This window comes from Callorhinus ursinus, unplaced genomic scaffold (assembly GCF_003265705.2).
Source record: "Callorhinus ursinus isolate GAN/ISIS: 27379988/994484 unplaced genomic scaffold, GSC_fseal_2.0 scaffold7, whole genome shotgun sequence".
NCBI lineage: Eukaryota > Metazoa > Chordata > Mammalia > Carnivora > Otariidae > Callorhinus > Callorhinus ursinus.
This window is the reverse complement of record NW_027397069.1, coordinates 37345053-37370357: the sequence shown is the minus strand read 5'-3', so window position 1 is coordinate 37370357 and position 25305 is coordinate 37345053. Positions and strand designations below refer to the sequence as shown.

General features: G+C 35.0%; 1 pseudogene; it reads right to left on the bottom strand.

The window, feature by feature from the left end:
• The window catches only part of LOC112826354 (nucleophosmin-like), a 92495-nt pseudogene extending 83610 nt beyond the window's left edge, over window positions 1-8885 (bottom strand).
• Window positions 8886-25305: the final 16420 nt, after the last annotated feature.

Sequence of the window (25305 nt, the reverse complement as noted above, 5' to 3'; positions counted from 1 at the left end):
AACAATTTTCAGATTATTTGAATAAATACTGATGTTTTCTTCATCTCCTAGTACCACTCTAGCAAGTGGTATATTACACTAAAAGTTTGTCTACAGATAAAAATATTTAATATCAAGAAGGCAAAAAAAAAAAAAGCCATACAAATTGTCAGTATAAAGCTAGCAGACGGCCTCCCATCCCCACCTCCTCCATTATTAGGCATTTTGAGAAGCACCTAGAGTCGAGTGTTTACTCTTACATTTTAATTGGGTCAAGTGACAGAGTTCTTCATTAAGCACTTGGCTGCTGAGTTTGTCAAGTTTTATACTTTATTCATGCAAAGATGATAATGCCTATATAATCTTTTTTGCCAAACACATTTTTTGAACATTATCCATTTCTTCAGGGAAATTATTTCTGTCATCCCTACCATCAAATTAAAAAACATAACAAAACAACCCCCCTCCGGGGCAAATTTAGGTAATCGTTGGTCATAGCCATTTATGTAATGTACGCTTATTAATAGAGACCTTCAAATGATAATTGCCCATATCCAAAGTTGGCAATTAACCTAGATATGCATATGTGGATATTTTAGAGTAAATTTCAGATTTTTCTTTGTGTAAATACCCAGTAGTAGAATTACTGGAACATATAGTAACTGTATTTTTAATTTTTTTGAGGAGCCTCCATTACCGTTTTCCACAGTAGATACACCAGTTTGCATTCCCACCGACAGCATATAAGGGTTCTTTTTTCTCCATATCTTCACCAAAACTTGTTATTTCTTCTGTTTTTTTTTAATTATTTTAGCCATTCTGACAAGTGTGAGGTATTATCTCATTGTTGCTTTGAATTTCATTTCCCTGATGATGAATGATGTTGAGCATCTTTTCATGTGTCTATTTGTATGTTTTCTCTGAAAAAGTGTCTATTCAAATGCTCCACCCATTCTTTAATTTGATTATATGTTTTCTGGCTATTAAGTTGTATAAGTTCTTTATATACTTTTTATAGTAACCCTTTATTTGATATATCATTTACAAATACCTTTTCCCATTCAGTAGGTTGCCTTTTGGTTTTGTTGATGTTTTCCTTCACCAAGAAAATATTTTTTTTAATTTAATTTTTAATTTAAATTCAATTAATTAACATATAATGTATTATTTGTTTCAGGGGTACAGGTCTGTGATTCTTCATCCTATATAATACCCAGTGCTCATTACAACACATACCCTCCCCAGTGTCCATCACCCCATTACCCCATCTTCCCACCCCCTACCCCTCCAGCAACCCTCGGTTTGTTTCCTATAAGAGTCTGTTATGATTTGTCTCCCTCTCTGGTTTTGTCTTGTTTCATTTTTTTCCCCTCTTCCCTTATGATCCTCTGCCTTGTTTCTTAAATTCCACATATCAGTGAGATCATATGATAATTGTCTTTCTCTGATTGACTTATTTCATTTAGCATAATACCCTCTGGTTCTATCCATGCTGTTGCAAACCCAATAGTTTAATTTTGCTTCTGATTCCTTTGCCTGAGGAGTCATATCTGGAAAAATGTTTCTACAGCTGATGTCAAAGGAATTAGTGCCTTTTATCTTCTAGAAATTTTATGGTTTTAGGTCTCAAATATAGATGGGTCTTTAATCCATTTTGAGTTTATTTTTGTGTATGGTGTAAAAGTGGTCCAGTTTCATTCTTTTGCATGTCCAGTTTTCCTTAAGACCATTTGTTGAAGAGACTGTGTTTTTCCAATCGTATATCCTTGACTCCTTTGTCATAGATTAATTAACCATAAAAGTTTGGGTTTATTTCTGAACTCTCTTATTATGTTCTCTTGAGCTATGTGTCTATTTTTGTGTCAGTACCACACAATTTTGATTACTACATCTTTATAGTGTATCTTAAAATCTGGGATTACAATACCTCCAGTTTTCTTTCTCTCTGTCAAGATTGTCTTTGCAATTTGGGGTCTTTTGTGGTTCTATGCAAATTTTAAGATTATTTTTTCTAGTTCTGTGAAAATGCTGTTGGAATTTTGATAGGGATTGCATTAAATCTATAGATTCTTTGGGTATTATTGACATTTTACAATATCAGTTCTCCCAATCCATAAGCTTGTAGTATCTTCCCATTTGTTTGTTTAATCTTCAGTTTCTTCATCAGTGTTTTATAGTTTTGGAAGGGCGGTTCTTTCATCTTTTTGCTGGGTTTACTCCTAGGTATTTTATTATTTTTGATACAGTGGTAAATGGTTTAGTAAATTGTTTTACTAATTTTTCTTTCTCTTTCTTCATTATTAGTGGATAGAAATGCAACAGATTGGGCACCTGGGTGGCTCAGATGATGAAGCGTCTGCCTTCGGCTCAGGTCATGATCCCAGGGTCCTGGGATCGAGTCCCGCATCAGACTCCCTGCTAGGTGGGGAGCCTGCTTCTCCCTCTGCCTCTGCCTCTCTCTCTCTCTCTCTCTGACTTTCATGAATAAATAAATAAAACATTTAAAAAAAAAAAGAAATGCAACAGATTTCTGTACATTGATTTTGTATCCTGAGACCTTACTGAATTCATTTATCAGTTCTAGTAGATTGTGGTGGAGTCTTTAGGATTTTCTAAATATAGGATGATGTCATCTGCGGAATAGTGAAAGTTTTACTTCTTCCTTACCAATTTGGATGTTATTTATTCCTTTTTATTGTCTAATTGCTGTGGCTTGGACTTCTGTGGGACTATGTTGAAATAAAAGCCGTCAGAGTGGACATCCTTGTCTTGTTTCTGATCTTAGGGGAAAAGCTCTCAGTTCTTTAGCATTGAGTATGATGTTAGGGTTTTACATATATGGCCTTTATTATGTTGAGGTATGTTCTTTCTAAACCTACTTGTTGGTATGAACGTATGTTGTACTTTATCAAATATTTTTTTCTTCATCTATTGAGATGATCGTATGTTTTTTAGTCTTTTTCTTGTTAATGTGATGTATCATGTTGATTGATTTGTGAATATTGAACCCTCTTGCATTCCTGGGATAAATACCAATTGATCATGGTGAATGATTTTTTTTTTAATGTATTGTTGGATTCAGTTTGCTAATATTTTGTTGAGGATTTTTGCATCTGTCCATCAGAGATGTTGGCCTGTAGTTTTCTTTTTTGTTGTGTTTTTTGTGTCTCTATCTGGTTTTGATATCAGGGTAAGGCTGGTCTCATAGAATGAATTTAGAATTTTTCCTTCCTCTTCTATTTTTTGGAATAGTTTGAGAAGAATAGATAATATCTCTTCTTTAAATTTTTGTTATATTTCATGTGGGAAGCCATCTGGTCCTGGACTTTTGTTGGGAGTTTTTTGATTACTGACTCAATGTCATCACTAGCAATCAGTCTGTTCAAAGTTTCTATTTCTTCCTGATTCACTTTTGGAAGGTTATATGTTTCTAGGAATTCAATCATTTTGTCTAGGTTGTCCAATTTGCTGGCATATAATTTTTAATAATCTCTTATAATCCTTTGTATTTCTGTGGTATGGGTTGTTATTTCTCCTTTCTCATTTCTGACTTTATTTGAGTCCTCTATTTTTTTTTTTTCCTGAAGTATCTGGGTAAAGGTTTACCAATTTTGTTGATCTCCTCAAAGAACTAACTCCTTGTTTCATTGATCTGTTCTTTATTTTTGTTTTTGTTTTTGTTTGGTCCCTATTTCGTTATTTCTGCTCTAATCTACATTATTTCATTCATTATACTGGCTTTGAGGTTTTTTGGTTCTTCTTTTTTTAGCTCCTTTAGGTGTAAGGTTAGGTTGTTTATTTGAGATTTTTTTTTACTTGAGCTAAGCCTGTATTGCTCTAATCTTCCCGCATAGAAGAGCTTTCTGCTGCATCCCAAAGATTTTGGACCAGTGTGTTTTCCTTTTCATTTGTCTTCATGTATTTTTTATATCCTCTTTGATTTCTTGGTTAACACATTAATTGTTAAGTAGTATGTATTTGTGTTCTTTCCAGATTTTTTTTCATTAATTTCTTGTTTTATACCATTGTGGTCATAAAAGATTCATGATGTGATTTCAATCTTTTTGAAATTTGTTGAGACTTCTTTTGTTGCATAATATGTGATCTACTCTGGAGAATGTCCATGAGCACTTGGAAAAAATGTATATTCCTGTTTTTGGATGGGATGTTCTGAATATGTCTGTTAGATCCATCTTGTCCAATGTGTCATTGCATGCCACTCTTTCCTTATTGATTTTCTGCTGGTTGATACAGCCATTGATGTAAGTAGGGCATTAAAGTCCCCTACTATTTTTGTATTACTATCGATTTCTTCTTTTATGTCTGTTCATATGTTTCTTTATGTATTTGAATGTTCCCATGTTGGGAGTATAAATATTTACATTTGTTAGGTTTTCCTGTTGGGCTGTTCCCTTTATTTATGTTGTGTTCTTCACTTTCAATCTGCATGTGCCTTTAGGTCTGAAGTGAGTCTCTTATAAGCAGCCTATAGGTGGGTCTTGCTTTTTTATCCATTCAATCACCATTTAGTCCATTTATATTTAAAGTAATTATTGATAAGTATATATTTATTGCCATTTTGTTACATGTTTACAGTTGCTTTTATAGTTCTTTTCTGTTCCTTTCTTTTCTTGCTCTTTTCCCTTGTGGTTTGATGGTTTCTTTAGTGATATGCTTGTATCCCTTTCTCTTTATCTTTTGCATATCCATTACAGGCTTTGATTCATACAATTAAGTTGATATTTAACATCTTCTGCATATAGCAGTCTATAGTAAGTTAATGATTGCTTAAGTTTGAACCTATTCTAATAGCACTAAAAAAAAAACCAAAACCGTGTTTTATGTATATTATGCCACACTTTACATCCTTTTATTTTGTGACTCCCTTGACTGTTTTTTTATGGATATAATTGAATTTACTCTTTTACTGCTTTTGTGCTTTAACCTCCATACTGTTTTTTTTCTTTTCACATCCCTACTGATTTTATAAATAATTAATTTACTTTTATTATGTTTGTATTTACTTATGAAATTTTTTCCTTTCCTATTCTTACTCCTGATTATGGCCTTTTCTTTCCATTCGAAGAATTCCCTTTAACATTTCTTGTAAGGCTGGTTTAGTGATAATAAACTCCTGCTACTTTTGTTTGTCTGGGAAACTTTATCTTTCCTTCACTTCCTAATGATATCCTTGCTGAATAAAGTATTCTTGGTTTTTCCTTTCAGCACTTTGTATAAATAATGTCACTCTCTTCCTGCCTGCAAAGTTTCTGCTGAGAAATCCACTGATAGCCTTATGGAGTTTCCTTTGTATGTAATTGCTTTCTTTTCTCTTGCTGCTTTTAAATTTTTCTCTTTTTCACTACTTTTTGCTCTTTTAGTTATTACTGGTCTTGATGGACTTCCTTTTTGACTTTGCTGGGGCTCTCTCTGCTTCCTGAACCTGGATATCTGTTTCCTTCCCTAGCTTAGAGAAGTTTTTCAGCTATTATTTCTTCAGTAAATTTTCTGCCCCCCTGTCTCTCTCTTTTTCTGGGAAGCCTAAAATGCAGATATTATGCTTGATGTAGTGGCTGAGTTCCCTTAACTTATTCTCATTTATTATTATTATTTTTTATTTTACTGTTAAGCTTAGTTGCTTTTCATTTCTGTCTTCCGACTCACTGCTCCATTCTTCTGCTTCTTCTAATCTACTTTTGATTCCCTCTACTGTATTTTTTATTTTAGTTTTTGAGTTCTTCATCTCTGATTGGTTCTTTTTTGTATTTTCTGTTTTTGTTGAAGGTCTCACTGAGATCCTCCCCTCTTAAATCCAGTAAGTATCTCTATGACCATTACTTTGAATTCTCAATCAGGCACATTGCTTATCTCTGTCTCACTTAGCCCTTTTGCTGTAATTTTATCTTATTCTTTCATTTGGAACATATTTCTCTTTCTCATCATTTTGTCTAACTGTCTGTTTGTTTCTCTGTATTTTGGAAAGTCAGCTGTGTCTCCTGATCTTGAAAGTAGTGCCTTTATGAAGAAGAGGTCCTCTGGTGCCCTGCAGTGCTGTGTCCCCTGTTCACCAGAACCTGGTGCTAAAGAGGTATCTCCTGTGTGGATTGTGTATGCCCTAATGTAGTGGCTGAGCCACTGCTTTTACTTGCAGTTTGTTGGCTGCAGTGGCCTACTTTGCCTGTTGTGGGCAGAGTTTGGCCTCTGTACTCTAAAGAGGCCAGTCTGGGACTGCCTTGAGGTTGTAATTGGGTCAGAACAGATGTCTGCCCTCAGACTTTTTGCTGGGGATGCAATCTCATGGAATGGCAGGGTTTTCTCCTTCTACTGCCTCCTGTGAGATTTTGGTGGGTAGAGCCAGCAGCAGTAGGATTATTGTCTGCCTCCAGCCCACTGCTGGGTCTGCAGTGGAACTGGTATGTGTGGTTGATTATTGGTTATCTTCCCCTCTTCCCAGGGAAGGAGTCACTCTGGAGTGGCACTGGTTACTGTCAAGGCTGCTTGCAGAATGAGATGTGTCAGGAGCCATTTTGGAGGGACTCCTGTAGAGTGGGGTGGGTAGAATGGGGCAGATCTGAAGGAGAATGTGGAGTGGGGTGTGTTAGCAAGTTACATGGAGAGTGTTGGAGCCAGTTACTGCAAGTGTCTGGGTATCAAGGCTGGTGGACAGGGGGAAGAAGTGGTGTCCACCAGCTCTTTTGTTCCTGAAGAAGTCTAAGTCTCCCTGCCTCTCCAACACACACTCTAAAATTAGTAAATAAATCTTTCGGTATACTCCAGGAACTTTTCAAACTGTTGCTTCTGTGCTGTACATCAGTGAGGTTGTTAGTTAGGTTGTCTCTTTTAGGGCAGGAACTCTCTTCCAGAGAGGAGCTCACTGATTTTTAAAGTACGTGGAGTTAAACCTCACTGATGGTATAAATTCACGAAGTCAACTCCCACTGGTTTTCAAAGCTAAATGTAATGGGAACACATCTTCCCAGTGCAGTTTCCTGGTGTCTGGGATGCGTAGTATGGGATCTGTTCCTATTCCTTCTCCATGCTTGTGGAGTTTGTGGTTAGTCTCAGTTTGTGGTTAGTCTCAGCAGAAGTTTGGTTACCAACTGCATCTCCGCCTCTCTTATTACTTTTGATGTGGCCTCCTCTTTACAGTTAACCATGGAAAGTCTTTTCTTCCTGTTTTCAGGTCATTTTCTGGGTTAATTGCACAGAAATGGCTGTTACCTTGGTGTATCATCAAGCGAGGTGAGCTTATGGTGCTCCTACTTCACCATCCTTAGAGGCTCTAATTTCTTCAAATTCTTTTTTTTTAAGATTTTATTTATTTACTTGACAGAGAGAGACACAGTGAGAGAGGGATCACAAGCAGGGTGAGTGGGAGAGGGAGAAGCAGGCTTCCCTAGGAGCAGGGAGTGGAGGAATTGGGCAGTATACCTCACTGGGCACAGCTCTAGTCTGCAGACTCTTGAATATCCAACTTTTCATGTATGGTGTACAATTCTCTTTGTGGTTGATATACCCTTTTAGTAGCATCCAAGCTGGCTACAGTAGGATTGCTCTATCAATCTACAAATTAGGGTTTCTTAAATTTTGAAATATTTGGTGAGAAAAATTCAACTGAAATCAAATTAATTTATTATATCAACATTATATTAATGAAATAAAAGGAAGAGACATTTTAAAACTGAAGATCTAATTGGCTTTATTAAATGATTCATAAATGAGGCAGCATCCCATATATCTAATAGAGTGGTGCTCCTGAAACATGGTTTTTAATAATATAATTTTAACTGTTGTTAAATTTTCAAAGGTTGTAAAAAATGTTTAATTTTTTTATCAGCTACTCATGTGAATGTAGTTAATCCTGATATCAAGAAATAGACATTGGGGAGGGTATGTGCTATGGTGAGCACTGTGAATTGTGTAAGACTGTTGATTCACAGACCTGTAACTCTGAAACAAATAATACATTATATGTTTAAAAAAAAGAAGAAGATAGCAGGAAAGGAAAAATGAATGGGGGGAATCGGAGGGGGAGATGAACCATGAGAGACCATGGACTCTGAGAAACAAACTGAGAGTTCTAGGGGGGAGGGGGTGGGAGGATGGGTTAGCCTGGTGACGGGTATTAAAGAGGGCATGTTCTGCGTGGAGCACTGGGTGTTATATGCAGACCGTGAATCATGGAACACTACATCAAAAACTAATGATGCAATGTATGGTGATTAACATAACAAAATAAAAAAAAAGATAAGAAAAAAAAGAATTTGAAGAGGGGTGCCTGGGTGGTTCAGTCATTAAGCGTCTGCCTTGGGCTCAGGTCACAATCTCAGGATCCTGGGACCAAGCCCCATATCAGGCTCCCTCCTCAGCAGTAAGCAGGAGCACCAATCTATTAGATAGATGGGATGCTGCCTCATTCATGAATCATTTAATAAAGCCAATTAGATCTTCAGTTTTAAAATGTCTCTTCCTTTTAATTCATTAATATAATGTTGATATAATAAATTAATTTGATTTCAGTTGAATTTTTCTCAGCAAATATTTCAAAATTTAAGAAACTCTAATTTGCAGATTGATAGAGCAATCCTACCGTAGCCAGCTTGGATGCTACTAAAAGGGTATATCAACCACAAAGAGAATTGTACACCATACATGAAAAGTTGGATATTCAAGAGTCTGCAGACTAAAGCTGTGCCCAGTGAGGTATACTGCCCAATTCCTCCACTCCCTCTCACCAACACTCACTTCTTTTCCTGACCTACTTTTGGGCTGGGTGCTTTGTTTTCCAGACCCTGAGACATTAACTCTAATTACCTGACCAGGTGTTTTATCCACCATGTGCTATGTTGCTCTCTGCTGATGCTGTTGAAGTCAATATCTTCAGAATAGAACTGATCCTTGGCCATGCTCAGCATATTTTGTCAAGATAATGTGTGCTAAACATCACTCTTGCTTTTTACCTGCAGTGACCACAAGGTATGCCATCTAAACTTGCTTCAAAAGTGACATCCTACAAGGACCCTCAGATGAGGCTGCTTATGGCCAGAGATGACAGTCTTAAGGCCTCTAGCTACCCTAGGCACTGGTCCACCACCCCAGGGACAGTATCAGTTTCCTAGTGCATCTGCGGGATATAATTGCTGGGAAGCTCTGATATGGATAGCTCCTAGACTATAGAAGAATGCTGTGGTAGTCTATGTAAGAACGATAGAAAGTTCTGGCTCACATGAAAGAGGATATATTAACTGTAAAAGAAAACCTAATAATTGGTGGAAACTTAAATATCACTTATTCAGTCGGTGTTAAATAAAACTCAAAAAGTTAGAAATTAAATCAATCTGGGTTTAAATCTTAGATCTACAACTTTTTTAACATGTAATGCAATGACTCAAAATTTAATCCTCAGAATTCTCATATTCCATAAAGGAAAACAATAACTGTTTCAAAATAAAGCAGGTGTCTAGAAATGAGTTAATGAAAGCAGTCAACTAAATTGACAAAATATGTAGTGCAACATAATATATACTAGCAAATATTTTTGAACAGCCCATTTTCATAATAACACAATAATGAACTCATTCTCAAAGTGTGGTTTCCAGTCCAGAAGCATCAGAACACTTGGGAATGCAGATTTTAGAAAACCCACTCCAGAACTTACTGAACCAAAAGCTGAGCAGAGGGCCTAGCAGTCTGTGTTTTAGCAAGCACTTCAGAAGAATCTGATGCATGCTAAAGTTGGGGAACCCCTGGTTTAATGAAGCATGAAGCACAAATATATTTTTTACATTGTTAAAAATGAACATTGTGTAAACTAGGCAGAAGCAGTTATGATATCCTATTAAATATAAGTGCAAATAAGGCACTTAATATCAGAATTATATAAAATATGGATGTGATCAAGGAAATTCGTATACAATTATGAAAATAGGCATGGTTTAAATTGGAGATCTGGTAGAAAATTAATCTCTATAGTTGTTGGAACAGATTTTCAGAATTCTCAATTTTTCTGTATTTACAGAAGATAGTAATCAGTATTCTCACAATTTAAGAAATGAACCTAACTGCTCATATATAGGTATAATAACAGAAGACTGATAACTTAATTTGTATTTTTATAAGGAAATACTCTTTTTTTATGATTTCAGTGAACAAATACCTGTTCCTTTAACAGAATTTTTTTATTAAATGTTTGAGCCATTATAGTTTATATGCTTGCTAGTCAATTATATAATTCAGAAACTATTTCATTTGTTTTATTTTTATTAACTGTAATAAACATATAGAAAGTCTTACAACCAAGACAGCAGGAAGGGAGAAGGTACATTTAAATATTAAATAAGAACAGTGTATTTGTCTTTTCCTCAGAAAGATGCTTTTTGATGCTTTTTTTACAGTACTATTTTAGTCACTGAAATTTAAATTTTTTCCAACATTTTCTTTCTTATTTTAAATAATTTTAATGTTAATTAAATTCTAAGATATAAATTTAATTATAACATACATTTCTGTAAGTAAGACAAATGGAAAACACTAAAACCATAGCTTTTGCTTATCTTGTATTACCTTATTTCTGTCTATTCATAAACTAAGTTTATTTATTCATATATCAAGGTCATGAATATTATAAAAGGTAAATTGGAGCATTATAAGGTAAATTTTGCTAAAATCTCATTATTTTCAACACAATAAAAATGCTATTTAAATAGCTTCTCTATATCAACTCCCAATAAAATCTTAAGAATAAAATAGGTAATAAAACAATACAAATAAGTAATATGGCATAATTCTACTCCCTTTAGCTGGCTTGTGATTAATAGGGAACAGGTGAAATTTATGTGTAAAGTTAAAAAAATACAGTGTTTTTTGGAAAAGAGATATAAACATAGTATTAGAGGGTTAAAATCAAGAAAGATGATCTCCACTGTTTTGTTCAGAGAATTCTTCTTAGAACCTTGATCTCTAAGACTAAAAAGTAATCAAATAACTGCCAAAAGTTCATACAATTCTGCTTCTGATTTTTACTTGAATTTATTTATTAACATTTTAGCAATGAAAGAAATTAATGGTTAGATGCAGTGAAATAGAAGAGAAATGGAATCATTACTAGGCTTAAAAATTTGGTATTGTTCTTTTTCACCACTAATCTCATGACTATCAATGACTAAAAAGTATACTTAAGATTTAAAAAAAATGGATTCTTTTACAATAGGATGATTTCTATTCTGAATTGAAAACTTGGATCATTACCTTAAGATTATAGTTTGTGCCTAGTATAAATAGAACATGATGGGCCCCTGCCATCCTTTGGATTCAGGAGAAACATTGCACGTTTGGTAACTGTGGTAAGCAGCATAAAAACTTTCTATTATAGCAGCTCAGTTTTACAAAGAACTTTTTAAAAATCACTAAGAGATAAAGCTATTCACTTGTGAATAGGACATTATCATCTACTGAATAACTGAATGCAAGATCATTTATCATTGTCAGGCTCTGACATCTTTTGCACAATGAAAATGGTATGTGATTACAGAATAACTTGGAATAAATATAAAAATACAACCTTACAAATCACTTAAGAATACCATTATATTTATGTTAATAATGCAAAGCACTATTTAAATTTCTAACTGACTTTTGGCATGCTTTATACTATTTTTCCAATTTTTAACAAGGTGAAAACAATTGCAAAATTTGAATTATGAGAGAATCTTTGTTTCTTATAGAAACTGAGCTTATACCTACGCATTAATGTAATTTCAAATAAGGTTTTCCTAAATTCTGTGAGAGCAATTATTCTTTTTACCAAAGTACCAGTTACCATTCACGATAGAAAACAGTTCTGTTCTCTGGAACTAGATCAGACCATCCCTCATCACAGGAGATATGTTACCTTTTGAAGTTCTTTTTTTTTTTATTTTAATCATTCCTCTCAATTCTAATTTTTTTGTCTTCTAAATTATACATGAGCTTTTACCAGTTAACTTGGAAATGACCATGATGGCCTTAGCCTTCCCCTCAGCTTGACTAAAAGTTTCTTCCTGACTATTGGTCTATGACCTTCCTTTTCTTAGAGCATTTGCTTTAGAAATAGTGCAGTTATATAAATTCTTTCTCTACCCCTTTGCAAGCTAAATCTTCTTCCAGCCTCTTGCCAGATTTAAAACCTTGGAATGTCTTTTTCAAGGACCTGGGAACCATACGTTTGAAACGTATATATAATCAAGAAAGATAGAACCCCTATCTCCCAGTCTCTATGTGAGAGTAGGATCCTAACTTTGATAAGTGCTAATTAACAAGCACAAGTGGTCTAATCACACTGACCAACCTCCCTCCTAACATCTAGTACTTTTCCACTAACTCACCCCAGTGCTTAAAAACTCTCCTGTCTTTTGTTTCAGTAAAGTTGAGATCAGTCTTTCTCCCTGTTGCAGTAGAATTGAGTAAAGTCTTCCTTTCTCCTTTAACTTTTCTGGTGCAATTTTTCTTTTACATAAGCTACCAACAGCATGAAGTTATATTATTTCCCTAGGGAATTACAACCTTTGTTTCATATTGCTTTGTTTAATGAGTTAAGAAATATACGTCAGGATTATGAATATAAAACTAAAAGATTGTTCCTGAAAATGAAAAAAAAAATCAAGCAAAATCAAAGTTTATATTTTGGAAAAGAACAAACACTATTATTTGAATTTTCACATGTTCTCACAAACCTTCCCCACCTCATATTGAAACCCTACTCTGTTAATGATCCTGCAGTCTTTTTAGCTATCTTGGCTTGAAACATTAAGCATATTATTTTCTTTTCTTTTTATTTTATTAGGTTATGTTAATCACCATACATTACATTATTAGTTTTTGATGTAGTGTTGCATGATTCATTGTTCACGTATAACACCCAGTGCTTCATGCAGTACGTGCCCTCTTTAATACCCATCACCAGGCTAACCCATCCCCCTACACCCCTCCCCTCTAGAACCCTCAGTTTGTTTCTCAGAGTCCATAGTCTTTCATGGTTCGTCTCCCCCTCTGATTTATATGCAACATTTATTGCACATCTACCATATAGCAGATAACTAAGCTGCATCATTTTACCTCAGTCTGTTTTAAGTAAAGATCTGGGAAAAGATCTTTCCCTCTCAGCCATTTAGAGATAGACTGTGTCTAATAATTCTTGTATTCCCAATAACACCGATGATTATACCTTGCACGATAAGCATTAATACTTTTATTTTTTTAAAAGATGTATTTATTTTTTTTAGAGAGAGAGAATGCATGTGGGAGAGGTGGAGGGAAGAGGGAGAGAGAATCTCAAGCAGACTCCCCTCTGAGCATGGAGCCTGATACAGGGCTTGATCTCACTAGCCTGAGATCATCACCTGAGCTGAAATCATGAATTGGATGCATAACCGACTGAGCCAACCAGGTGTCCCGTTTAATACTTTTAGATTGAAGCACAGAATTCATATTATTCACCTGAGTTTCAAAGTCAATTTCTTTTAGAAATAAAATACATTATTTGATAATTTGTTACTTTTTAAATTGTATAATATATATTACATGAAATTTTATAAGATGTGTCTATTGATCCTTATGAGGTTGTATTCTAAGATATATATAAATATAACCCATGTACCTGTGAACACACAAGCATAGATTTGTTTGTATAAAAACAACTGAAATTTTGAGTCTTAATAAGTAAATTATCTAATAAAAAGTGTTCTAATATATTATTCTTTTTAGGTAGTCACTGGATTTGGAGGAGACCAGAGGGATTATAATCAAAAACAATATTCTAGATAATCTGCTTAAAATATAGAAGGTGAAATTTAAGCAAGCGAGTCTAAAACACAGAAATTAATTCCAAGAATCATCTAGATGACAAGAAGGATCTAAACTTGGAAAGTAGCAGTAAGAAGGAAATAAAAGGATATATAAGAATTAAATTATGACAGTGATCGCTCATGTTTATTATGAGTGTAGAAAAGGAAAGAGTTAAATACAACTCTAAGATTTCCAGTTTGCGTGACAGGGGGAGTAAGGGAACGCTGGACAGAAGGAAACTAATGAGAAGAGGGACTGGGTAGAACTGAAGATGAACAAATGGTTTGGACAAGTTAACAGGTCATCAAGATAGGAGTATGTTGGATGGAGTTAGACAAGAAACCCCAGGCTCTATAACTAGCCACGGAGGAGAGAAATCTTCAGAGCTTGAGCAGTGACACCTAAAAGGAACTTATAGGGAAAAAAGCAATAGGGAAAGAAGAAAATCAGGCAGGTTTACTGCTTTTAATCTGTCATTAGTCTCTTTCCTCCAACACAGTTTTTCCCCTTCGTTCACATTGTACATCCTTGATTATTTATTTTATTTTTTTGATTCATAATGCATTTAAAAAAAAACCTTGTGCCCTTTCTCCTGTTCCCTGATTTGCTTTGTTTCTAAAAACTACCACCACAGATAACTTTTTTCCCCATATATTATATATTCTCCCAATTTCTTTAGGTAAACAAAAACATGGTATTAATCTATGTTCCTGTCCTCCTCCATCTTTTTTATGCAAAATTATTCTATATAGACTGTGTTCTGCTCCTTGCTTTTTCATCTAACTGTAGGTCTTGGAGCACTTGTCAGAGTAGTGTTTAGTGTCCTTGGTCATTCCTGTTTGTAGATACGTATCAGTGCTCTGCATGACTGCATCATCATTTATTCAAACATTCCCTTTTTAATGGATACTAAGGAAGTTTCCTGTCTTTCCACTTTCAAAGCTCTTCTAATCAGTTTTTCTTCCTATTTATTACCTCTTCTGTCATTTTCTTTCAGAAGAAAAATCTGAAGGAAAAATTCTTCATTAGAAAAATCGTATGGAAGAAATAAACCACCATGAAAAATTAGACACCATGAAATATTAGCCTGTAGCAAAAGATTAATGCCCCCAAAAAACCCTAGTACAATGCAAAATTCAAAGATGTCCCTATTCTTAATTTTTTTTAAATCACATTTTCTTATAAAAGACACACAAACATTCATTAGTAATTGATTGCTTAATTTCATTAATATTTCATCCTGGTGATTAATCACGTTTAGGATTTAAAAGCAACCCATCTAATTATTATGTTCATACTGATTATTCTGCTTGTAGATTATTTAAGTAAAAGTCAGTAATTGCTAATATATACTTTTTTTAGGCCAAAGATATAGGATGACATTAAAGCCTATATTATTAGATGCTAAAACATGATAAACTCCCAAACACTGAAAACACTCTCTGTCTCTGTCTCCCACATTTCCACCATTTAAATACAGAAGGGAGGGATACAACCACAAAAAAATATTATGTGGTTTTTGAATTAGTAAAATTTACGATTTATTAGTTTTATGGCAAATCTTTGGATATCTGCCTAGACTCCTAGTCTCCTGTTGAGAATCTCAGATGAAAAGAACACAAAGTGGAGATGATCAACTTTCTGATCAACTTTCTGATCCACTTCTGTGATGTTACCTTGTCCCTGAGAAGTGTCTGACCAGCCTGGAACTACATTTCCCTGCTCCCCTTCACCTAGGTGTGCAGGTGATTAGCTTTCCACTGCCAAATGAGATTTATTGTATTGTGCTACTTGTTTGTGATGACATTTATGGAACAGGTTTGGTGATGAGCCTTTTCTCCTTTACCCGCCTGATACAGGCAAAGACCATCCACTAGGAGGTGGTGGAGTTTCAGATTGGAAAAGTACGGTGGCCTTGATTCAGAATATAGAGGAGGCTGCCTGCTTACTTGGGATACCCCACTTGTCATATGAGCAAAACATAAATTTCTATTATGACAATCCACTGCAATTTAGTAATACACATTTTTCAGCACCTAGTGTAACAATATTTAATACAAGACAAATCAGCACATGAATGCATGCAAATTTTACAATGGGCCTTCTGAATCTTTCCTTCCTTTCCTTCCCTCTTTTCTCCTTTTCTTACTTATTTTTTTTCTTTTCCTTCTTGTCTATTTAATTGAATCAGTTGATGTGATTATTGACTGAAGTGAACTTGAGATATGTTCAAAACAATCAGACTTCTGTAACTCATTTCTGAAGACTCTGATGACACACCCCAGTTAGGCTGCAGTGGACATCAGCACAACTGCAGAAGTTCCATAACAAGAGCATCAAAAGTGAAATAAGGACTTTTAATGGCGGTAAAGCCTCTGCCTCTTGCCTTTCACTTCAGCTTTAATAAGCAACTCCTCAGGACTAGTTAGATATATGCTCCTCAAAGCATTCTGACCTTGACTGATAAAAAATGGGTGGTGCCAATAAATCTATGAAGAAAATCTCAGCACTTGTTTCTATATCATACAGGGTTATAGAATTTTTTATTATAATGAAAATATTTCACCAAAAAAATTAAGGATGCATTATGTAATAGTAATTAGAGTTCTATAAGACAAAGTGAATTTGGCAAAATATGAGGAGTAAGATTAAAGAAACAAAAAACTTTTTGTTTATATTTGGTATATATTCCAACCCTGACCACACATGTTCTCCCCTATGTTATTCAATTTCCTTCCCCACCTCAGTTGAAGTATTTGAGAGGGAAGTCTTACTCTCAGCCATTATTTAATGTTTTCTGTGATTACTCACATTAGATTTTGCTTAATTTCTAAAGGTTGGATTCCCCAAATGATTATTTCAAGCTTCTTACTATAAGCTAAGAATTGGGTTCACATGAACAATATTTTTTCTTATAAAAGTATCTTTAAATAAATCTATATATTCCTATCAGTTACATATCAGAAAAAAAATTATTATCTGGAGAAGGGTCACCACTCTGGGGGTATAAGACGGAGTATGCAGGGGCGCCTGGGTGGCTCAGTTGGTTGAGCGACTGCCTTCAGCTCAGGTCATGATCCTGGAGTCCCAGGATCGAGTCCCGCATCAAGCTCCCTGCCTGACCACTACTCCTAGGCATGTTCTCTCCTTAGGTGCTAAGGAAATTTTCGCAGATCAAGACTAACTCATATTCCATTATTATATTTTCTTATGAGAACTTTATCCTCTTCTTCATATCACATCTCTTAGTTATGTGGTGTTTTTTTTTTTTTTTTTTCTTTCTTTGATTCTGTCTTTTAAATTAGCTGAAAATTCTTAAAACACTCAATCAAATGATTAGGTCTGTTTGGGTTCTGTTGTACTCTCTTGTAGAGCTCAGTGCCTTTCTAGGAGCTCAACATTTTACCTAATATTGAGACACAATTTTATCCTTGGTTATGTTCAAATATAAGATTACATAGACAGAATAGAAGGAGATGCCACGAAGGAATTGAAGGTTTGATGCACTTCTCAGGATACTCTAAAGAGACATTTACAACTTGTGCTTTTCACCAAAAATTTTATAGCTGGCCTGCTTCGGTTTTTTCCTTTCTTATTTCTTTATTTCAGAGTGATTTTTTTTTTTTTTTTGTATCCCTGAATTGAAAATTTCAAATTGAGAGAAACCAACTTTTTGGGGGCGCCTGGGCTGCTCAGTCGGTTAAGCATCTGCCTTCAGCTCAGGTCCTGATCCCAGGGTCCTGGGATCGAGCCCCACATCGGGCTCCTTGCTCAGTGGGGTACCTGCTTCTCCCTTTCCCCTTGCCTGCCGCTCCCCCTGCTTGTGCTCTCTCTCTCTGTCAACTAAATAAATAAAATCTTTAAAAAAAGAAAGAAAAAAACCAACTTTCAAGGAGTGAAAAGTAGAGAAGGAGGACATTGCCACCAATTTAACTTTGGTGATGGTCAGAAGATCAGAGTGGAAGCTGATTGGCCAGCCTGTAAGCCAAAGGCTTTTTCCATAACTATTGCTTTTTGGAGGATCTTTCTCTTCTATTCCAGTATTCCAGCTTGCCTTCCACCAAGTATAAGATCTGAGAAAAATCATCCCAGTTCAATATGTTTCAGAACACATTTCATTATAGGACATGATCTGTAATGTTCCTGACTTTGCGTTATTTTTGCTACTGATATAAAAGACCCCACCACACCCTCTTTACAAATGTGCACAGAGAGGAAATGCTTGAGTACCATCTATGGCTGTTCCACTGATGACTGCCCTGTCATTATTGCCTTAATTAAAGTTTTATGTGAGAAACCCTAAATTAAATCATTTGTATATATGTTTAACATATAACATATAAGGTAAGTTAAATGTGTATGAGATCACTGTAAAATAAGAAGCACATCATGGAAAATTATACAAGTTGCTTATTTTAGGCTGAAGGCTTACAGACAAAATATGTCCCAAAATATTTTATAACACTATTAGTGTTTTAATCAGCAGTCTTTATATCTTATCATCTATGGCATCCCATAACAATGCAGATAATTGATCAGACGTTAAATGCTCAATTACTTTTCAGACAGATGTATGTGATAAGCATAAGTTTCATCTCATTCCCTTCAGAGAGAAGTGGCATTTGAAAGCCAAATCTTTATATATAATCTAACTGGAGACAATATAAAATAATTTGGCCTTCATTATCTGTTGGAAGGAAAACTTTTTATTTTATAAAATCTCCTTTTGTATCACAGTCTCAGAATGATTCTAATCAAACCCTAATTGACATGGAAGGACACCTTCCAATTAATGCAGACAGTAAAAACAACCTGAATCAGGATAAATGAAAGCCTTAAAAATTTATGGGATTATTGCTGACTGAATGTGCCATAAGTCTGTCAAGATTTTACACAATAAGCATGCTAAAAGAGTCTACTGAGATCAAAAGTAGAGATGAACAAAGAAACACCTCATGTAGGGTAAGGGATTCTGAGATTTAAACACCTTTTTGATTTATACCTCTTGACTAGTCATAGATACTTCAGACCTGTCTACCCATGTGAGGTAGGTCTTATTTAAACACATTGATTTGAACTTCAGCTAAACATTTTTTTTTTTTGCAATTATAATACAGTAGTCTCTTGAATATCCATGCAAATGGAGAGCTTTGGTAGATAAGAGAAAACTAGAGTTCATTCAAACCACAAATCAAATTTTGTTTCAAATAGAGTAGTCAAAAATTATTTACCACTCCAAGGAAAATACCTAAGTATAGTCTATTTGTTTTGCACCAGAAAATGGATTTCTGCTATAGTCCTCTTCATTTGGCTATTGCCTAAATACCTAAAACTTGAAAGTACTTTTACAGGCAAGGCATGTACATGGTTTATTTCATTTCAAAAAAGAATTATTAAGTAATTTTCTGCTGTGTACAAAATGTGTCTTATGTCATTTTGACAATATGATAAAACAACTCAATCAGTAATAATATAATTTGTCTAAAACACTAAAACACCTCTCTTTTAGGTACAAATAATTGTATCCCATTTAGTTTATGAAACACTGTGATTTAAGATGTGGGCCTTTAGATTCACATTATCAATGTCTTGTATGTAATATGTAATACTTTCTACCAGATTGGTGATTAAAAATTTACGTGGGTAAATAGATGGAAAGACAGGCATACAATAGGATTTCTGGTCCTATTTCTGACATGGGAATATATTATAACAAGTCTGAACTTGTGAGTGTTTGGACCTCAATGTTCCATATAGATAAGCAATGTTTTTTTGGAGTAAACGAAGCCTGCATGGAAGACATCAGTCAACAGGCTCTTGGAGACAGGAGTCAACATGATACCTCTTCCATATAGAATAGTTCTGAGTGCTTTTACGAAAGGGGTTATAGGAACAAAACCTAAAGATGATGTTTAACCAGGGAATGAATGAATGAATGAATGAATGAATTTGTATGTTTATGTGATGAGAATAAGCAATTGGGAAATTGAAAAGTATGAAGGGCATAGGGACATTTCTAAAATTTTTGCATAGAATGGAAAGAACAGGCTATGCCATTTGGGCTCCTGCAAGCTTCTCTCTCCCTTAACAGGGACAGCAGTAGCAGGGGAAGTGGCAAGGCCAGGTTTCAAATGTTTTTGTGAGTAGCAGACATCATACAAGGGCCAAAATGGAAGACAGATAAAAAAGTGAAAATAGTATTTATGATCATACATGAAACCCCCCAAAGGACTATTAAAAATGATTGGGGAGAGAAACCCTTTGAATGGGAATTTAGTTTCTGTGTTAAATAGGTAGAAGTCAAGATGCAGTTAAATTGGAACTATTATTGATAATTTGATTTCATATATAAACGTAGCTTTGTGAGGCCTACACAAACACGCAGATATATATGTATATCACCAAATGAATGGAATTATACATCTAAATGTATGTTATATACACACATAAATACATACACACTCATACAAACACTCCATTACTACTATGTGTGTGAGAAATATGCATTTGGATGTATTATTCCACTCATTTGATGATAATTATAACAATGATGGCAATGAGGAATACTAAAACCTATGAAGGAACACAAATTTATCTGCTCTCTAATTCAGGAGTACATTTTTTATAGTCAATGTATTAGCTTCCTAGGGCTGCTATGATAAAGTACCACAGACTTGGGTGGCTTAAGTAACAGAAAATTATTTTCTCATTGTTCTGGAAGCCAGAAATCTGACATCAAGTTTTGGCAGCGTTGGTTACTAGGGAAAGGACATATTTCTTGCTTATCTTTTGCTTATCTTTTGTTTGGCCATCTCTACTTTGTGTCTTCAGGTAGTATTTTTCTATATGTGTCAAAGTTCAAATTTCCTCTTCTTATAAGGACAGATAAGGACCATCCTTATGGAATGAGGGGCCCTCCCTAATCACCTAGTTTTTAACTTAGCTACTTCTGTAAAGACCTCCAAAATACAGCCACATTCTGAAGTACTGAGGTTTGGGACTTCAATATATGAATTTTTTGGGGGGAGGGGAAGGGGGCACAATTCAACGCATAGCAGTGAATTACTATTTTTATTCTCTAAATGAGAACAATGAGCCCATTTTATTAAAAAAAAATTCTGATATCTTTTGCCAGTGTTGATCCTTTATTTAGGAATGTATTGACTTTATTTGTTTGGTAGGGTTGGGATGGGAGAAAGTTATGGAAATCACTTGTCAGAATGCTTTTTATACCACTTCTTAAATAAGGGATCTGTTTCCTTCCTGTTTGTTGAATCTACAAATCTATATCTTGATTCAGTCTTTTATAGTGTGCTAAATAAATGTGACCTGTAAATGTTCTCTTATTATCCATATTTTCACATAATATTTTTCTGTTTATGTTTGGAGAAGAAACACCTTCCATAAACAATCTTAGAAAAATGCCTTTCATGGGCACCTGGGTGGCTTAATCGGTTAGGCATCTGACTCTTGATTTCATCTTAGGTCTTGATTTTGGAGTCTTGAGTTCAGGCCCCATGTTGGGCTCTGTGCTGGGTGTGGAGCTTACTTAAGAAGAAGAAGAAAAGAAAAAGAAAAATGCCTTTCAAAACAGCAAACTGGTTGCTTTTGCTTGTCTTGCTCGAAGTTTGATGTAGTTCACAGCAACAGTGCTGGCTTTTTATAAGCAGTTTAAATAGGAAACAAGGCAACTGTCAGTGGCTCAAAGAGCATGTAGTCTGTTTTTAACTACAAATGAGAGGCCCAGAAAAAACCTATCTATGCACTCAGGCTGCCACGTGTGGTGGCTGGTTCATGACATCACCACAAGAAGCGCTGTATCTGGGAAATTGGCTTCCCAGATGATGAGAGCAGTATTGAAGGAAGTTGGAGAATAGTTTTTATGCAATGGGAAATAAATTTGCTTTGATATTTTAAGGATAAAAACTTGAAAGGACAGCAGCTATATAAAAGTATATTTTGCATAAGCTTTCATTATTTTCAAACTAGTTTTCTTATCTGCTAAGTAAAAGTGAGTTAAATCTTAAAAAGCCATATATAAAATAGTTTAATTTGGGATTAAAGAAAAATGCTGTATGTCTTAATTAAATTCAGGCTCTTCCATTTACTCATTTTGTGAACTTGATGGCTTACTTTTCCTCTGTATCCAAGATTTATTTTTATTTTTATTTTCCAAACATAAATGGGGTTAAATGATTTGAAGTTCTCTTACAGTCTAATAAAATGTTCTTATTCAGTATTTCTAATATCGCTATTAGGGATGATACACTAAACAAAGACAACTGTAAAATATAAATAAACTGATTAAAGCTCATAAATTACTCTATTGAGTCAGTGATCCCAAGAGTTATCTCCCTTCCTGTGCAGGGCAGATACAGAAGGTTATCAACACTGAGAGTTCATCTGAAAATTTGTAGTCATAAAACATTTTTCAGTTTGTGAACTGTAGCCCAGCATCAGTATTCAAAAGGCTGTAGGAAAAAAAATAAAATAAAAAACTTCATTACTGCTTTCACTTTGTAGAAAAGGAAATCATTATTAAGTTCTTCTGCAATGGCTCAGCAAGACACATTGCTCCATTTCACCCACGTCTAGGATCTGGGAATTCTGAGGTGTTTTTCTTCAATTGCCATAAGAGAACAGTGAATATATTCTTGACCTTAAACTTTTTAGGTGTCCTGTTCTCTACAGCAACCAAATATGATCCTTGAAAGGTAGTGATGTTTGAGACCACTATTATCATAAGATTGATGTGTTATAGGATGATTATCATTTTCTCCCAGAATATACTATTCTTGTAATTATTAGAGATCATGTACTGAATAAACAGATGGTCTGATGTGACATAACCATTATTGCAATAAAAGCAAAGTGTAAAAGTTTTAAATGTTCATACTTCAAAATAGTAAAATAAACCATTAAATTTTTAATCTCATGACACTTTTCTGTCTCTTTCTCTGTCATTTTCTTTCTATCTCTGTCTCTGTCTCTACATACTGTTACTTTTTTTTAATCCAGAATTAGAGTCATAAGAAGTCATCTTTCCAAACTATCACATTTCTAAGCAGAACGCTTAGTAGTTGAGAATAGATTCACCTCACCAACTGTGTGACCTTGGCAAGTTTTAGAATTTTAAAATAGGGAGAATACTAACTCTTCCCTAATAATATAGTTGCAAAAATTGAAAGAGTTAATATGTGTGAAATGCTTAAAATAGATCTTAGCATGGTTTTTATTCACAATAATTAGTGATGTGACAAAAATAATGATTATGATGATGATTCTTTTTTTTAAGATTTTCTTTATATTTGAGAGAGCGAGAGAATGAGCAGTGGGGAGGAGCAGAGGGGGGGAGAGAGAGAGAAGCAGACTGACTCCCTGCTGAGCAAGATGCCTGATGCAGGACTCAATCCCAGGACCTGGAGATCACGACCTGAGTGAAGGCAGACACTTAACGTACTGAACCACCCAGGCGCCCTAATGATTCATTTTTTGAAATAAATCAGATACCTTATATTTACATAATATTTTTCGGTATTAAGGTTTTTTTTTTAAGATTTTGTTTATTTGACAGAGAGAGAGAGAGAGAGAGAGAGAATACAAGCAGGGGAAGCAGCAGGCAGAGGGAGAGGGAGAAGCAGGCTACTTGCAGAGCAGGGAGCCCGACGTGGGGCTTGATCCCAGGACCCTGGGATCACGACCTGAGCCGAAGGCAGACACTTAACTGACTGAGGCACCCAGGTTAACCCTAACCCTAACCCTAAAGGTGCCCCAGTGTTAAATTTTTTTATTACAGTTTTTTCTTCTCTCCTGAATGACAGTGCTGCAGGCAAAGAGAATAAATCCCCTGTATAAAGTCATGAATATGTTCCTGATACAGAAGAGCCACCAACAGCCTCTTTGTCTTGTTCACCAACACATCACTTTCCTCAAGTGGTGGGGAGGTAGAATCATCATTTACTGTGGGGGGGTGGGGGGAGCATTTACTCTGTAACAAATTAGTAGTATGAGCTGTTGTACTTGAAGTTACTGCTTTGGTGTCTGAAATTATTTTTAAAATTGAGGAATTTTTCTGACATTGCATTTGGTTGTAAATAGGCTCCATCTCCTGGTGACTCACTCCAGGACATTCATTTCAATGATTCTGACACAAACTTACTGCCTCAAAATTCATCTCTACTGTTTTCCTTGGGAAACCCTGTTTACTGAAAGAGCTATAAGCCTACCAGGGCAGGAATGTCTTTAAAAAGAATAAATAAGAAGTAGTCAAATAGTTTACATTTCAAAACCTTGTTAGTATAACTTTGTTAGTATATGTTTTAAAGCATAAATTAATGAAACATAAATATTGCCTTTTTTGAAGCATAAATATTGTAGTGACATGATACTTTGTGATATTTCTCATCATCCTGTGATATACCATTGTGCATCTTACAATTGCTGGCATTTTTTTCTTTCTCTATATATATGAATAGAGGAAGTTGTTTGGACCTTGAAGACAATGAATACTTTTCTTGTAAGGACTTATAAAAATTAAATATTTTATTACTTGTAAAATTTTTAAAAATGCTCAATGAATAGTAGGGACTTAGCAAATAGTAAAGATTCAATTAATGTCAGTTGTGAAATAACAGTTATTGTTATTACATTATTATTAAAATTCTGTGTCTATTATACCTGAACTAACACGTAACTTTATGTTTCAGCTTCAACTGAACAACAAAAGATGACATTTTCATTACAGGGCATTTTATTGTTTTCTACATACCTTCCAGGACAATCTCTTAGAAATAAAAGTGTGAGAAGTGATACTATTTGAGCTTTTTAGTTGTTGAAGTGAAGTCACTGGATGTTTCTACTTCAATTGATATAACAAAGATATAACTTCACAAAAGACTACACTCTTACCAGTACAAAGAGTCTGTTAGATAAAGGAGCATAAAACATTTTAAGGGAGGAGATTGGAGCAAAGTGGTTCAGTGTTTTTTATTCTTCTGTGCTCCTGCAGTTGAATGCTGCAGTAATTTAAGGTGAGGCCAACCGAAGAAGTTTTACAGTAGAGAAATGTCATCTTGTTTGCGTCTAGCTCATCACTCATCCACTTTACTACTTGCCAGCAAAACTAGCATACGACTTTCTGACTGCTCTGCTATAAATTGCTATCACGTACCATTGTGCATCTTGCAGTTGCTGGCGTGGTGGCTATAGTTTTAAAGAGGTAGCTCTCCTCTTGAATACTCAATACTCCAAATGGCCTTCTTGTTTCCATTTTTTACTTTTTCCATCCATTCTTCATATAACTGACAGCATCTTTCCAAACATAAATCAGATTATGTCACTCTAGTTAAAACACTCCAGTGGCTCTCAGTTGTACAGGGAAGAAATTCAGAACTCCTTACCGTGCCTTACAAGGACTTCGTGTCCTAGCTGCGGACCTGTGTGACCTCATCTCATACTCTCTCGGCATTCATCCTGTACCGCCACACCGGCCTTCTCTCTGTTCCC